This window comes from Monopterus albus, unplaced genomic scaffold, assembly GCF_001952655.1.
Source record: "Monopterus albus unplaced genomic scaffold, M_albus_1.0 scaffold38.1, whole genome shotgun sequence".
NCBI classification, from domain to species: Eukaryota; Metazoa; Chordata; class Actinopteri; order Synbranchiformes; family Synbranchidae; genus Monopterus; species Monopterus albus.
In genome coordinates, this window is record NW_018127918.1 from 4,029,741 (window position 1) to 4,042,828 (window position 13,088).

The 13,088-nt window shown below is 40.1% G+C and overlaps 1 protein-coding gene across 3 annotated transcripts in view; it reads left to right on the forward strand.

Annotated features, from left to right (window-relative positions):
• The window catches only part of zbtb16a (zinc finger and BTB domain containing 16a), a 130,015-nt gene that overhangs the window by 48,763 nt on the left and 68,164 nt on the right, over positions 1-13,088 (forward strand). The gene's annotated exons all lie outside the window — the stretch shown is intronic.

A 13,088-nucleotide genomic window follows, 5' to 3' on the forward strand; every position in this document is an offset into this window, starting at 1 on the left:
AAACCAACATCTAACCCTGTAGCACACTTTCAGTGTGGGTAGTAAAAACTCCTTGTGAAAAGGAGTTAAACTCTTTTCTTAAAGATGTAATACTCTTACATCTTTAAGAAAAGCCTAACTTCAGTGTTTACTCTTGCACCTCATAAATTTGGTTAATGTTCGTTCACAGATGCAAAGTGACAGATTTACTACAGAGTAAATAAAATGCATAGTCATTATGGTCTATTTACAGTCAACATCGACACTGATACTACAACAATCTGAGAGCAGAATAAATTAATAACCTTCCTAACACATGCTTCATCTCACTATGTATATATATACTGTATACTGATTTTGAATATGCGAGTGTGGAGCATAGCCCAGTTTTACTGACTTGTGGATTAAATAACTGTTCGACCCCATAAAGCTGAGCAGCTCTGGGAAGCTTAGCCCAAGTGGTGCCTGCACATCATCATCCTGTCATTCTACACCTCTGTGACATTAGAGGCCTGAAAGGCAGGACAAGTCAGAACACTGGACACATTGATTGGTGCAGCCAGTGTTACCACTACCCCTAAACACACACACACACATCCACCACATCAGTCCCTGTGCTCTGAGCCTACTTAGAACAGTGCTGCTTTAATGGCACAGACTGTCTAGGCAGCAAAGAGGTCCTCAGTTCTAAGACTCTAAGTGCAGATGGTTTATTGAAACACTGTGAGACCTCTGAGGGAACCTTTTTTGCACACATGCAAAATACTAAATCTATGTGTTGACGTTGGTCCAGAGATTGAGCCCTCTGTTTGGCGCTCTGTATGTTTTCCAGTTAGACACACTTAATGATCTGACTTCTTTATTTGGCATTGTCGTTGACAGTGCTGGACATACAACAGCCCCCTGCTCCCCCAGCCAAATACTGTCAGTAGACAGGAAACAGTAATTGCTAGGATCATTTCTTTGTGCTGACACTCCTGCTATATTGTGACAAAGTTGATGACAGACTCAAACTGTGCCAGTGAATTGACTCAGCAAACAGCTCAGTGTCAAAAACAAAAGTTGCTCCAAGAAAATATTCACTGTTAATCTTAGAATTACACCCCGTTTTCACAATCCCCACTGCAAATATATGCTCCCCTTCTCATTCACTTGTCAAAGCAGACTGTTGTACTGTGCTGTACATGTGGCTCTAAAGGTTCTGTTCTAGAGCTGGCTCTGTGCTTGTGGGTCACTGGGTTGGACAGTGTGGCAATAATAATAATAAAAGTTAGTTTTCTTGGACGCTGAGGGTGAGTAAAGGTAATGTTGTGCTCAGACTGTTCCTGAAGTGTGTGTCCTGTTCTCTGCATGCACCAGTGGAGATTAGTCTCAAAGAGTTGGCTGCTGACATGGATGCAATTATCCATGGTGGATGGATGGTTAACAATTAACAAATGACCAATTCTGGGAAATTGTGATTATAGTGGTCATAGTAGAACTAATTGTAACAGAAAATGTTTAATACAGTACTCGCTGGTACTGGCATAGTGGAACTTTATGTCCAACTGAGTGCCGTTACTTATTACTCATATTTGCTGTTGCCAACATTGCCCTTTTTTTTTTTTTTTAAAGAAAACATGAACTTGTTCAAACTCCCCTCCAACACCAACCTTCCATTCCCACCTCTCTCTATGCATGTATTGACAAATTTGAAGTAAAATATTTAAAATAACAACATAGACATAGGAGATGGGAGTAATAAACCTTTTACTGAACTAATAGTGTCCATCCAGAACTCACCAGTTTCATTTATCCTAGCAGCTGAAAGCTCATGATATAGAATCTCCAATAACACGTTGTGCCATGACCTGTCAGGTTGTGTGTAAGAATCCAGAAAATAATTTAATGGTTTCATATTTTGTCAGGTTTTTGACAATATTTGCCAACTATTTCTCTTTTGTTATAGTATTCAATCCATTGATTGTAGATTAACACATTCCATCTTTAAGAAAATCCAAATCAAACCTGTTTCAGTTTCCCATAAAGATATGCAATAAGGGAGGACAACGCACTGCACATGTCTTTGGAATTTTAAGGCCAGAGAGATCACGATTACTTATTGAATAAATGCCTCTAGTGTGAAAAAGAAAGATAAATGTCTTGTTAAAAGAAAAACATTTGAATGAAAGGCAGAACCATGTTGCTTGAGTCAGCTTAGACCGCAGTGAATCAGTCTTTGCTATATATCTATATCTACAGATTTCCTATATAAAGTAGAATATTTAAAAATCTCCTTTGATATCAACAGGTTAATAATAACAACTTAGGCTGAAATCCAGGCTGATTGGAGATAAAATGGAAAAATTAACACTGAAAACTCTAGAAAGAACCTTATACTCCACCTTGAGAAAGGCAACAGAGCGGAGGATGTGGGCAGTATATTTTTAGCAACAGTGGCAGCAAGTGCACAAACTTTTTCTGTCTCTTTCTCTTTTTTTCTCTTTCCAAGCGGGGCTGTCTTGACGCACGACATTAACCTGTACTGTTATACACATCAGTGTTGATTCATAGCCGCTTTGGTCTGGCGTAAAAGGCAAGACAAGCGCTTCTGTTGAGGCAGGCGGCGGTTAGGGAAGAGAGAGCGCTGAGGCAAAGCTTCTCTGATAGTTTTTGTCTTTTTTTGGCAGTTTTTCTTTTTTTTTTTCTCTCCTCTACCTTTGCTTCCACCATTTGACTTTCAAGGCTTTTTTGTCGTGATGTCGTGTCTCGATTTTTATCTTGTGTCTCTGTAATGATGACACTTCACCAAGTCCCAAAACCCTCAACCTCAGCCCCTCCTCTCTTCCTCCTCCTCCTCCTCCACCGCTGCCGCCATCATCCTTCAGCTCGCTTCAGAAAAGAGAGAATATTGGGGAGATGAAGTGAGAGAGTGGAAGTGGAGAGGCTTTTTGGTATGCGCAGCGTGTCGTGGATGTGGAGTGTTTCAGACGCTGCTGTTGCTGCCACCTCCTCCCTCCCCTCTGCTTTCCGCTCTGTCTCTCACTCTGTTTCTGTCTGTCTGTCTGTCTGTCTGTCTGCCTTGCTGTCCGTCTCTTTCTCTATGCATGTTGCATTGAGGACTTGGCGGCTTGCCAACCTGGGCTGCCTGCCACCACTGAGAGTACAGTATGTACAGTCTATCTTGTGCCAGCTATTTTTTTCCTCTCGTCTCATTCTGTCTCTGTCCCATCTCCACTTTGTTTTTTGTTTTTTAACCTCCGCCTGATGTTTAATGTTTGACAGCATTTGCAAAGCCAAAGCCTGCAGATGGGCATTCATGCAGGGTGGAGAGCTATGACTCAGACCTGTTTGGGTGCTTTTTGAGGTCCTAAATATTGTTTTAATTCAATTGAATGTCTTTACACCATGGATACCAGCATTTCTCAAAGTAAAGCATCTGAAAAATATCTATACCTAAATTCTTAATAATCAAATTGGAAAAGTTTAAGTATTATTGAGCACTAATCAAAACATGACATTAGACTTGATTTGGGTCAAGGGTTACAGACAGACACCTGTGCAGTTTTTCACTGTAGCAAAATAATCATCTTTTAAATCTAACTCGTGTGTGTGTGTGTGTGTGTCTGAGACCAAACAGACTGATATGATTCAGTTTCTTTGGAACCAGCCGATGCAGCGTAATAAGATTAGCAATAAGACTCTCCCTGAACACCTGCATCGCCATCTCCACCTTTTCATCTCAGTGCCTTTTTACCTTACTAGTGCTAATCCTCTGTTTACAGTGTGTATACATAGTAAAGAGTTTCTAGATTAGCCAAGTGACTGTGCGCGTGTGTGAGAGGGAGAGAGGGAGAAAGAGACCAGAAGCACTTTAAAAGAGATCGATCTTTATTTAACCAGCAGTTGCAGGCTAAGTGTCTTGCTCAAGGGCACCATATATATGAATGTTCCTAAGTGTTACTTGGTACTGGGAAAACTAAAAGGAATATTTAAATATAGAGCAATGGTGCACCATCTGCTTGCCCGTATTCACCTTCCTGTTTCTTTTACCTTACTGTTTTTGCGTGATAAATATACAGTATACTATGTGGCCATTGTGTAGAAGAAAGTCAAGGACCTTCAGGTAACACTGAGCATGTTGGCAAATGTCGTGTGACAAAATGGGTTATCCATCTGTCCATCCATCCTTTAGATATACTGCTTATCCTGTAGAGGATCTTATGGGGGGCTGGACAGATCGCCAGTCTATTACAGGACAGGCACATGTGTTTTTTTTTTTTTTTTTTTTGGACTGTGGGAGGAAGCTGGAGCACCCGGAGGAAATCCACGCAGGCAGGCCAGCCCAGTCAAAAGAAGTTTATACTTAGCTACTCAAGAAGTTAAACATATTGTTTTGGTGTCCATATGGATTGGCACAGATGTCAAACTACTCAAATGATACAATACCTAGCCCAGTTCTTAAGTGAACTGTACTTTCAATTAATACAGAAATAAAAAACTTAATTTTAACAAACTTTACCAATGATTATTTTGTTAGCATTAAACAGCCCCACATCCAATTTGTCTGACATATCTGTCATTGTATTGTCATGGGAGATATAGTAGTTATTGACCAGTGAGGCATTTGGAGGCATGTGAGGCAGAAGTAGCTTCCCTCTTTACATGAATGCTATAATTTTAAACAGACAATTTGGACAGTACAGTACTAAAAATAACATGCACAAGCAAAATAATAAACTTTATGGTGAACAAATTGTTTTAGATAAAGCTGGTCTCAATCACAGTTTTCCCACAAACACATTCTCAGTCTCTACATTGTTGATGGAAACATAACTTTACATAATCTCCTGGCATTTGGAGGCAAATACTTTAGCATTATGTGATGGTGTTGGTCACACAGGCTTCATCACCTTGGTATGCTTGTGTTTGGCTTGTGCATTAGTCAGCCAGTACAGTGTGTTTTCAGACTGAGGTTTTCAGTTTGGAATCACCTGATGGGAAATCATCTTTTATGACACCTCAGCTGGTAACATAGCATTATGTTCCCTGTTAGCTGATCTTTTTAGGTTGTTTGCTAAAATGGAAAAGTGTAGATACTTATTATCTGCAAAAACAGGAATTTTCTGATGATGCCACCACTTAAATGGTAGTATCAAAAGAGACACTGACAAACAGCAGTGCAGTATTTTTGCCTTCCATTTTCATTGTGCTCTCAAACTCTTAACAGAAAAAAATTACATAATTACACAGCCAGATGTACACCTGGATAAATGAAAGAAGATGTTATAAAAAAAGAATAAATAACCAAATAACACATTGGTTTCTAAAAAGAAGAGTGAACCATATACAAGAATTACTGTTTGTGTCTGCTCACCTGAGTAACACTTAACTGTCTTTGTTCTGTTGTCTGTAGATTTGACCTGAACAGTGCACATTAACTAACATTATTGTAAATTTGCCAGTTAGCCAGAGGTCTAGTTCTATTGCTGTCCCTGAACAGATGTTCATCTTGGCTCCCTAAAATTAAAAGCTTTGTTCCAATCTGATTCCAATCTGAGCGTGGGAGTTAAATGCCCACGTACATAACCAGAGTGTTTAGATGTGGAAAAATGCAAAGAATTTGGATATGCACGCAGCGAGCGAGGTGGGAGGGCTGCTTTCCCATTGCTCTTTGTCTGTTTCTAACTCAGTGGCGTTTGTTTGGCTGCTTGGCTGTAGGGTAGTCGGCTGTGTTGGTGTTATGCCAGCTCTTCCCTCACAGTGATGACGACATATTTGTGCCGGCAGGTCTGGATGTTCTGCCAGCATTCCAGCATTTATGATTGCTCGCAGATGTGAGTCCAGGAACACACTGTACTGTACCCAAACCCAGAAATTAATGAAACTTGACTGCCTTCCAGGCCACAAATTCCTGAATGTGTGTGTGTGTGTGTGTCTGACTGTGTACGTGCATGTATGAGTGAAAAGAGAGACAGGAGACTCAAGGGAGGGAGGAGTGGCGGGGGAAAGTGCTATTAAAAGCCTGTAGTAGGAAAAGAAGTAGTTCAGAAAAAAAAAAGAATGGCCCAAAGTGTTAAGTGGTTTGCATGTACGTTTTTTAGCACAGCTGATGTTCTGCCCTGCTTGCATACATACACACACCTACATATCACTGCTGTTTCCCTTGGTACCTTAACACAAGATGACAGACAGAGCAGATAAACGGTAGTAGTTCATGCTTTAGAAGCAAAACATTAGTCCTTCTCTTCAACTTAAAGCTCCCCCGCCCCTCTGCCACACTTCTTGTAATACTTCCCCTGACCTGTTGATTTACTGTTCCACACAGCGCTGGGATTATGCAGCTGGACAAAGCTCAGCTGGGTTATATTACATGAGAGGAAAGCACGCTGGGGACAGACAAGTGAGAGGTGAAATAAGGCAGGGGTCAACTTATAATACTGTAGCATCAGCCACCGCTGTTGAGACCGATATTTTTATTTCCCTAGCAGTGACAGGAGTGCAGGTAGACCTGGTTTGGGGGGGTTGAACTTGTTAGACCTCTGTCCAGAGCGAACGTCATTTCATTGGAAATGTGTTACTGCGAGCAGCTGCGTCCTTAGCCAGTACAGAGTGTACCCTTTGCTGTGGGCTTCCTGGAAAAGCTGTTTTTTTTTGTTGTTTTTTTAAAGAAATAAAACATAAAAATAGCCAGGCGAAACAGTATGTGAGGGATGATTGGACCAGGTTGACAGCTGGATGTCTGAAAGCACACTCAGACCAAATGTCCAGTTTCCCTAAATGTCATTTTACTCAATATGGTAGCTACCTGACACCTGTAGCTGCCTTCCTGGAAGGGTATGGAGGAGTGTGGTTATTAGCTGTAACTTGCACTAAATAATAATAAATGTGTCACTTATGAGCAAAGGATGTTTTACTGATTAATATTATATGTTGTAGCATGTTATTGCAAAGCAGTACAATACATGCTTTGACATTAAATTATGCAAAGTATTTTTAGCTAGGCACAGGGTTAAGAGTGGAGATGTTGGCTAGTTCATCTGTGAACTTATTGTTTTAGAATGTGCATAATCAATTCAGGAAACATCTGTCTCTTACAACCTTGTTTTTTAGAAAATACATTCCTATACTAAACTGTTTTCCCACATGTTGTAGTGACATGTAATTGCTGGCTACATGGCTTTTGTTAATATCAGTGGAGTTGCCAGGAAGTGGTTGGGGTGGATGGTGGACATATAGCTGTCCCACCAGAGATCTGCATAATCGTGTCTGTGGTTAGGTTTAGGTTACATTAGGTGCATTAACTAAGATTTTACACATTGTTTGATAAATCAAGTGAAAATAGGACAGGATGTGGTGTCTCTCTGCTATTACACTCTGCAACATAGTGTTTCTATTGTTATTTCCAGCTTCTCTACCATGTGTTTTCAAAATACGGTCTGTAAATTAGGCCTGCCTACCACCTAGCAAAGCTTATAAGAAGCGCTTTTCAAATCGCAAGCATAATTTTGAACAGCCAGCCAGGGAGGACCTTTGGTCTGCTACAAGTCTGAAACTGCTAGACCAAAGACATTATGTTCCTTTGTGCAGAGAGAGTAGGACAGAGAAAGAGTGAAAACCAGGGTTAAAATCAGCAAAAGGACTCAAATTTGATTCAGATGTGGTGTATTTCCTTCTGGAGTAGGTTTAAGGTTAAAAAAGGAATGTGGTTTTGGTTAAATGTAAATAACATTGATGTATTTGAAGTCACTGCAGCTCATTTCTGTATTAAACCAGACTGTGATCTTTCTCTAATTTTATAGTGTTATGAGTGCCTGAACATAACCATAAAAAAGTCTGTGCTTTGCTGTAAATTTTGTACTGTGCCGCTAACTGTGATGACACTCAGTTATATAGTTCAGACATAGCAGTCTCTGAAATGTATTATCTGGATGGCAGGTTGTAGCTGGTCTACAAGTGCTCCAGCAGGCTGCAAAATCCGATATTTTCCACAACAGATAGTGGTTGTTGGTTAAGTATAATGAAGCTGAGCAACTTCTCTGTAATCCTTTTAACCTTTGGGTTGTCTGCTGGAGGTTTATGCATTTCTGGAAAGCATTGGTGAGATTTTGCTGCCTGGTGTTGTCTTCTTGTCAGTTGGCTAACATGAACTCCTGGTATTCTTGCGCGTGAAACTGTTGCTAGTGCTTGATTAAATACATTGTCTTGTACGACATAACTATCCTTCAACCCCTCGCACACTGGTTTGACACACATTACAAGTAGCTGTCTTCCTTTTCAGCGTTTCCAGACTGGCTTTTGCAAATTAGTTATATATAAAGTGATGGTAGATTACCTTTACATGATATTGTATTAATTTGTATATTTTGTGGAACAGCTGCAAGCCCAGAAATAACCTCAAGGCATTGATTCAGTATACACACATATAGTTATTTATATAAAATTAGCATGTTCAGGTTCCTCAGAGGATGAATCCTCATAGACACTCCATGACCTCTCCTCCATTTGTAGCTCCTTCCTTTGAATGGCAAAATCCTGAGTATAATGTCATAATTTTTATATCGCAGCCTCTTTGAGTTGTTTCAGCTTCAGACTTGGCTTCAGACTTTTAGTCTCATAAAATAATAAGTACTGTATCCTTGGCACTGCTGTAAATAAATGAAGCATTTTCCCACCCATTTGCCAGTTTCCATATCATATCATTTGTTTTGTGTGTCTTATGTAGTACAAGGACACATTTTCCATAAATCCTGATGCTCACTGTCTCACTTCCTTCGTTATGTTAAAGGCTTGTTTTTTCTATTTGCTTATTTCACACCATCCACCAGCTGACAGTACTAGACAAAGTTTGCACAGAAAGAACAGTGCCCTCATTTTTTTTTTTTTTTTTTTTGCACCCCACATTTATATAAAAGGTATGTAAATCAACTTGCGTACGTGAATTATTCAGGTACAGGGCTGCAGTATTGAACTTTTGTTTTATGATATATCAAGACGTACTTATGTAATATATTAGACAATCGCTCACCATTTTATAAGGGAATAGTACACATGAACCTAAAAACATACCTATCACATGCAGTCACTAAAAAGTCAGTAGGTGAAGTTGTAAAGGTCAGAACATAGTTAATAATAGACAATTCAATGTGCCAAAGAATGGCAGAGCATTCATATGAAAGCCCAGTATACAAGTTAAATGATGTTTACCCATTATTTGTCTACCCAAAAAGGTGGATGTCAAGCCATGCTGTCATAAATCTTCAGAGCCCTACAATAAGCAACACTACTTTCCAGACCTAACCTACCTTTAACATAAAATATCCTGAACCCTATCCTCACCCAAGCAAAGAGCAGATATGTGGCTTGACACACAGCATCTGCATTGTATTTGCTCAGGTTAATCAGTGGCTGGCCCAACTGGCTTGTAATGACAATCACCTCTGAGAGCTGCTTACTTGTGGCTTGATTGGTGCAACCTAAATACATCAAACTGCTGTTTCTATGTGTTTCCATTCCATACGACCCAAATCGGGTCTATTTCTTCCTGTCAGTTGTCTTTCCAGGCTGTCTTTCCCCTAGTTAATTAGCTAAGTTAATACTATACAGGCATTAGCAGATTTGCTTTTTTCATTGATCAAATTCCACCTGGAAATACAATGGCATTGCATTCAAAATCTTTTGAAAAGGTTACTGGCTAATACAATTTACAATCAACTGTGCAGTCCCAACTCATATTTTAAAGATGTGAAATAGATTAACACTCCCCCAAGCAGAACTATTGATAATACAATAATCCCACACATAATCACTTTATGTCAGACAAACAGCTCCAGCAGATTACTTAGTAATCAATTTACTGCAGTTTTTTACATCAGAAACCTGTTAGTCAAAAGTTATGGAAGCTCAAAGCTGACTTTTCAGACCTCTTTATTTTCAGACAAGAAGAAAAACAGGAGGATTTGATCTTATTCCTTTTATTACAGGGATGGTGCAGCTTTAAATCCTTTTGGTTGCTAAGTAGCGAGTGCCCCTGTGCTCCCTTAATGGGCCTGATTGGTATTCTGCTCTGATGCCAAGTCTTATTTTTGTATGCAAGACAAAGTGTTTTGATGGAGGGTGATTGCTGAAACGTCTGTGTCTACCAAAGGCAGTTTTTTTTTTCTTTTTTGGTGGAGAGTGAGAGTTTTATGGCCTCTCACAGTACAGTACACTGTGTGTCTTCTGCTCAAAACAAGAACACAGTCGATTGAATTTTGGATTCGCTTCATCATCCCTCCCTCCTCCCAGCAGCTTTGTTGTCAGCGAGCAGCATGTGTGTATGTCTGAGAGAGAGATGTTAGTGCTTGCTGTGTGTACTTGGTGTGTGTGTTTGTGTGTGTGTGTGTGTGTGGTAAGAGTTGTTTATTGCAAAAGCCTGCCAATTAATTTGCTCTCCTGGAAATGCGAATGATACTGTAGAATGCTCACACTCATGAACACATGTGTACAAATGCACCTACAGTTAAACACAAACATATAGCTTACCACATGTGCATGCACACACACAGCTCACCATTAACTGGAAAGGAGGGAGAAGATGCACAGGCTCCAGACATTTGTTTTCTTCAGAGTGTGATGTTAAATTGGGTCATGTGTGTGTGTGTGTGTGTGTGTGTGTTGGGGGGGTGTTACTGGCTGAATAGTGAACATTGCTCAAGGGGACTAAATCAGAATCAGGTAGAATAGCTCAGTCTAGTCTCCAGGTATTCTGGGTTCTTTTTAGGCAACAGGCCCTTCAGACTGTCTCAGGGCATCAGGATGTTAGAAAGTTCCAGACACATTACACAATTTAATGAATCGATCATGGTGTTTAATATACTGCATGTGACAAACACATCTGACCTTAAATGTGTGGCAAAATGAACTATGTATAATTAAAAAATGTCTTGGCAATTTTGCAAATAGTCTGTCGGGTTTTCAACAAAAACACACCCATGTGAAGCCAAAGTTTTGTAAAGACATAAAGGAGTGTATGTGAGAGCATATACATATGGTACTGGCAAGGTCCAGTTGTGCAGTTCAATTAGTCGCATTTGCCACATTTGAAGGAGGTGCTGCATCTGTATCTAGACTGTACGTGTTGATATAAGTCCTGTTTGATTTTTATTCCTGTTTTGGTACATTTTCTGTTTGATATCTAATTATTCTTTGCAAAGATATTCACACATGTAGTATGTACTGGCATGTGTGCCCTCTGTGCTTTTGGAAGGGGGAGGTAGAGGGGACATTAAAGGGTTGGTGAATGCATTACAACCCCCCAACAAACATAAAAGAAAAAAGCAGTGGGAGTGATGAGAGGTGGGTAGTACAGGGGGGAGATAAGGTGGTGAGAGCAGGAGGCTAAATTTAAATCGTAATTGGCCGACTTCCACAAGCTTGTGGGCATTTTAATGAGTCATAATAACTTCATTTAAAACCAGCTGAGCAGAAAATAGATTGGAGAGGAGCCTGTGGCTAGTATGGATTTGTGTTGCTTTGTGTGAGTGTGTGCGCGCGTGCATGTATTGAGCTCAACTGTAAAACCTACAGACATGCACATACACACAGTGCAGAACCTAACTGGTGTGACATTTTTCCAGGACAGCTGGCAAATAACACTGGGCTGCTTTTCATGCAGTGTTTGTTTGTATGTTGGTAGACTGTAATGGTACAGTCAACACATTTGTAATATGTTGTCTACCGTCAGATACTAACAATATACACACAACTACCTGTATTATACTCAGAGTTCAAATAATAACAAGTGTTAGAATGGTAATAGTTCTGGAAATTGTGAAAGAAAATGAAATCAAATATTCCAGACCGTGGTCCACCTGTGCAGGTGTTTTCACCTGACTGGACCTCCTCTGCGGGTTTGATTTGTTGTACTTGATTTGTTGTACTTGTGAATGTGACCACTTAAGCCCCTTTTCCATCGCCTGGTACCAGCCCAACCTGACTCGACTCTACTTGCCATATATACATATACATATATAGTAGTATATCACTACTATGCGGCGGTCTTGCCACTGATGAACCTGGATGTTTACACCAGTCACTCATTCTTCATTGACAACCAGCTACACTGTGGGGGGGCTGTCTCCAGTGGAAAACAAAGTATCTAATACTGACCCAGAAGCGAGTAGATTTGAGCCAAGTTGAGCCAGGTACCAGATGGCGGAAAAGGGTCTTTACACTATCTTTAATATCAGTACATAAAGTCTGATGACCTCACGTTTCAGGTTTACTCCACCCACCTTCCATCTGAGCACACATCACAGCATTTTTTTATCTCTTTATTATTGCTGAAATACTTGAACAAGCGAATTCAATTATCTCTACAAAAGCAAATGTTATGAAGTTTTAGTCTCTCCTAGCATTTAATTTTTTAGTATTTTTATTATTTTAACAATTTTTATTCATACATTTAAGCAGATTTCTAGCATACGTAGCTTCTAAATTCTGTGTGTGCTAATATCCAAGCATGAAATGTGCTGTCTGTCTGAGGGGCAATGTGTCTTGTAAACTGTCCAGTCCAATGTGAGCATAGCTGACACTCTGTAGATATTGACCCCACTGAGCACACACAGTCGCATCATATCAAAGCTTCCCCACATGATCGTCTTTGTGCATTGTTACCGTCATCTACTCACAAGCTGAATGGGGACTCACACCTGGAATTGAAGTACTGAGTGAGACAAATAGCATGTGACCGACTCCTGCCACACACACAAAGTAGAACTACTGTTGCTGTTTCAAACATGGCTCAGATTTCTCCACAGTTACACCTAACAGCAGACACTGTTCTGTTAATGAGGTAACAGTGTGTCATACATTCACGCTCGCTATTAGATTTTCGCTACCACTTGTCACAGTTTTTGTAATGAGCCCCTAGTATGCACTGACATTGGCAGAAATGGAAGTGAGCCAATCACATTTGACAGCTCCTTCATTGTGTCATGACGGTGTGTGTAATTAGGCAGGTTTTATACGAGTGTAGACAGCCACACATTTCTCTGATTCCATCCTGTTGTTCTCCTGTTAGATTATTGGCTTGCTCATGCCCAGGACTGTTCTTAGGCACTGATGTTTCAATGTTAAAAACAAAGCCA